The sequence below is a fragment of the Corvus brachyrhynchos genome, unplaced genomic scaffold (assembly GCF_000691975.1).
Source record: "Corvus brachyrhynchos isolate BGI_N302 unplaced genomic scaffold, ASM69197v1 scaffold245, whole genome shotgun sequence".
Taxonomy (NCBI): domain Eukaryota; kingdom Metazoa; phylum Chordata; class Aves; order Passeriformes; family Corvidae; genus Corvus; species Corvus brachyrhynchos.
In genome coordinates, this window is record NW_008238988.1 from 7,081,517 (window position 1) to 7,086,242 (window position 4,726).

Here is a 4,726-nt window from a genome sequence, read left to right on the forward strand (position 1 = left end):
TTCCTGGGACACCTCCAGGGATGGGCACTCCAAACCTCCCTGGGCAATTCCAAGGCCTAAGCACCCTTTCCATGGGGAAATTCCCGCTGATGTGGGTTCAATTAATCCAAACCACACTGCACTTCCCCCTTCGGTCCATGGGCACGGATGGCAGGCACCCCATCATGGAATCATGGAATTGTTGAGGTTGGAAAAGCCCTCTGAGATGGAGTCCAGCCCCTCCCCCAGCACTGCCAGGGCCACACTGTCCCATGTCCCCAGGTGCCACATCCACAGGGCTTCGAAATCCCTGCAGGGATGGGGACTCCACCCCTGCCCTGGGCAGCTGTGCCAGGCTGGACAGCCCTTTCCAGGAAAGAATTTTCCCTGATATCCAATCTAAACTTCCCCTGGTGCAACCTGAGGCTGTTTCCTCCTGTCCTGTCCCATCCCTCAATTCCCTGCAGGTCACACTTCGGGAATTGGGGCTCTCCCAGGTGGAATTGGGGCTCTCCCTGCCCTCGGCACAGCTCCAGGGAGCCCCTGAGAGCCCCGGGAACTCCTTCCTCAGATCCCTGTTTCCATAAGGAGCTCCACTGGCTCTTCCAGCCCTCAGCTGGGTTTCTGGCTCATCTCCTCCTCCTCCTCCCTGCCAGGTTATGGATGAATGAGGGAGTGTTATCAGTGAAGGGGTTCTGGTGTCCAAGAGCCTTTCCCTGGGCAGGCAGAGGTTGGGAATAGGTTGGGATCTGCTTCTCCTGGTTGCACAGAGAAAGGGGAAGTGAATCTCAAAAGAGTCCCAGAATCCTGGGATGGTTTGGGTGTGAAGGGACCATAAATCCCAACTCATTCCAGAGACACCTCCCACTCTCCCAGGGTGCTCCAAGCCCCAGTGTCCAGCCTGGCCTTGGACACTGCCAGAGATGCAGGGGCAGCCACAGCTGCTCTGGGCACCCTGTGCCAGTTGTTTCTACTTCCATTGGAGCTCCATCCCCACACGGCCCTGGAATTCCAAGGGAATGTTTGGAGCTGTGCCGGTGCAGGCACGAGGTGCGTGCTGAGTTTTCTCTGTCTTCCTGCTCACTTGAAATCCTAAATGAAAAAGTGCTTTACTCATTTGTGCAGATTAATTCAGAGAGCTGGAGATAATAATTTATACATTTCCCCTGGATTTCCCCAGGGGTTTGTGGTGATTCAGATTAAACTAATTCAGCTCAGGCTGGTGCCCAGCTAGGAGCAAACACAGGCCGACTTTTCCTCCCAAGTCCTCACCCAGCACAGGGAGAAAGCAGAGAAAATAATGGATGGAGTGAAGGGTGGTGAAATCCTGGGAGAGGGAGGCTGGATGTGGCCAGACCCAGGGGGCTGGATTTGGGTCCTGCTCACTGGCAGGGTGGGAACGGGAATGGGAACAGGATATGGAATGGGAATGGGAGTGGGAATGGGAATGGGAGTGGGAAAGGGAATGGGAACAGGAAGGAGAGGAGGGGTGGCAGGGGAGCAGGATGGTCCCTGCAGAGCCTCTCCTTGGCTCCTGGGAGAGGGCACCTCTCCCATCCTTCCTCCCCAAAATCCCTCCCATGGGCCTGCCGTGCCCGAGGGTGCAGGACAGCGCCGGGGACAGGAGGGGCACTGGGAGGACACTGGTTTGCTGTGCCAGGCCAGAGGTGACCCTGCACATGCCAGGAGGGCTGGGATGGCCCCACGGGATGCTCCTGCTGGAGACCTTGGAGCCTCGGCGGGACCCCCAGCCCCGTGCCCACCTCGGCCGTGGCATGTGAGGGGATTCCCATCATCCTGAGCAGGGAATGCTTCGTGTTCCTGCGTCAGCACGGGGAGGATGGAGATGCTGGGGAAGGGAAGGAACGTTTGCCAGAGTTCCTCCAGTCACCAGGAATCACTGCAGCGTTTGAAACACTCATCCTCTGACAGGATGAATCCATCCTGGAAGTGCCCATCCCTGGAAGTGTTCCAGGCCAGGCTGGACAGATCTTGGAGCAGCCTGGGATAGTGGAAGATTTCATTTACGGCTTTAAGATGAGTTTTACAAATCCATCCAAAATTTTGGATGAGCAACTCCCTAGGTGCGTGGGAAAGGTTTGGATGCCCCATTCCCATTCCCATGACCATCCCAAATCCTCAGCAAGGCTGGCAGTGACTCCCTAATGATCCAAACATGGTGCCCACCCTGGCTCTGGCAGGTGGAATTGGGGCTGGCAGGACCCCACAGCCCCCCGACCCCAACACTCCTGCCCAGGGACCCCAAACCCTGACCCCACAGGGCTCTGGGAGTATTTGAAGCCAACAAAACAAACAACAAAACCTGATTTTTGTTGTTCCCAAGAAGCTGTTGGGAGGCTGTAGGTGGAGAGTCCACAGCTAATCCCGGGAAGTGTCCGGTTCTCCGGCTGTGTCCCTCTCTGCTTCCCGATGGCCCCTGCCTTCCCAGGGATATCACATTTTATCAGCTCCCACGTGATTGCAGATAACCCCAGCCCGGCTGCTTTAATTCGAAGTGACAGAGCTTGTCGCACGGTGCCATCCTGAATTTCCTGCAGGAGGAAGAGAAGGAGAGGGAGAAAATAGGGGGGGAAAAAAGCATTTTAATATGGCCTGGAGGTGCTGGAGATGACACAGGGGTAATCTGGGACACGTGGAGCCAGCTCTGGGCCCTGCTCCGTGTCAGCATCACTGTGACAGCAGCTCTGGGGGAGCTCAGCCTGGGAAAGCCCTGGTGGGACTGCGGAGGGTGGGGGGGAGAATTCCAGGGGCTGTGGTGGGGATGCCTTTTCCTGGTCTTAAAATCAAGAGTCAGACACGGTTAGAAAGGAAAAAGGGATTTTACCTTGGTATTTATTTTAAGGATCCTCAGGTGCACACGTCCAGGTCATATGCACCGAGATGCACCCCGCCCAGTGTCCCCCAAAGATTGGGTATGTCATTAGAGGTGTTACTAATTAGCAGATCTATCAAAGGTTCCCCAATGAGAGGCTCGAGTGAGCCCCCCTCCCCAAGGAGCCTTCCCCTGGATGGTTCTATCTCAGGTTACAGAATGTGTTCTGGAGAGGACCTTGGGCTCTGGGGCACACTGATCCCTGGCTACGAAGCTTCTGAGATGTTGAGTCTCCTGGCTGAACAAACAAGTCCAAGAGTGGAGGCAAAGAGCACTGAGAATACAGAGGTTGTAAAAAGGTATAACAGGGGTATAAAAGAAAAGGCAAAAAAGTCTTCATGGCATCAGTGGTGCCAGGGCAGGGCTGGGAGCTGCGGCGTCCCTGGGGAATGACGGGCGAGGGGAGCGGGTGGGGCTGAGCTCGGTGTCCCCTGCACCTTGGGGACACCCTGGGAGGGAGCTGGGCGGGCCTGCAGGACCCCAGAGGTGCTCTGGGACAGCCCTGGGGCATGGACACGCTGCGGGATGTGAGGGGAATACCGTGGGATTGCACGGGATTTACTCTGGGATGTTCCAGGAGTACCCAAGGGATGGAAAGGGGCGATTTGGGATGGGGACATGGCAGGGCAGGGGGACAGAAGGGGTGCAGAGGTGGCACGTGGGTGACCGGGCCTGCCCATGCCTGTCCTGGCTGCCCATGGCACGGCCTGGGGCCGGGGAGGTGACAGAAACCAGGATTAGGGATAATTCCCCTCTTGGAATGAGAGGGGAGCATTCCCCCCCCATAATCACCTTCAGTGAGGATCTGATGATAGAAAACTTCTTTTATTCTGCAGAAAGAAAAGAAATAAATAACCTTATTTGAGGAATCTGCTTTCAGAATTACTTTTTAATTATTAAATTTAATTAGCAAAGGTCATATCTTTTAATTACTCAGAAGGAAAGAGCCACACTCAACAGAGAACCTGATCAAAGGGGGAAGTTTTTGAGAGGAAGATTGTGCTTAGAGAATAGGAGATTTTTCCTCTTGCCACAAAAGTATAAAAGTCCAAATGAAAAGTTCCATCTCCTCCTCCAGAGGAATCCATGGAGCTGCTCCCAGGGCTGGAGCTGCTCTGGAGCCAGGCTGGGAGAGCTGGGAATATTCACCTGGAGAAGGGAAGGCTCCAGGGAGAGCTCCGAGCCCCTTGCAGGGCCTAAAGGGGCTCCAGGAGAGCTGGAGAGGGACTGGGGACAAGGCCTGGAGGGACAGGAGCCAGGGAATGGCTTCCCAGTGCCAGAGGGGAGGGGTGGGTGGGGGGTTGGGAATTGGGAATTGCTGGCTGGGAGGGTGGGCAGGCCCCAGCACAGGGTCCCCAGAGCAGCTGTGGCGGAGCTGAAATGTAAATGTTGGGATGAGCAGAGAATTCCTGGGAGCAACAGCAGAGCCCTGGTGGGACCTGGGGTGTTCCCTGCCAACCCCCGGGAGAATACACAGAATTAAACTTAAAAATGCCTTGTGCTGGAACGGAACAGGGATTTTCCTCACAGGTGAGAAGGACTCGGTGCAAGATGTCTGCATGCGAGAGGAAGAGAAAATAAATCCCTCTGGAGCTCCTGGAATTATTTTGCTGCTGGTTTGTAAACGATGCAGCCGTGGTGGAGCGGGAGAGGTCGGAGATGGCATCGACTCATCCCAAAGCAGCGGTGCTGGAACTGGGATGGGGGAAATGGGATGGGAGAGCAGGGATGGGGGAAATGGGATAGGGGAGATGGGGTGGGACGGGGGGAGATGGGATGGGATGGGACGGGATGGGATGGGATGGGATGGGATGGGATGGGATGGGACGGGGGAGCTGGGAGCAGAGCAGGGGT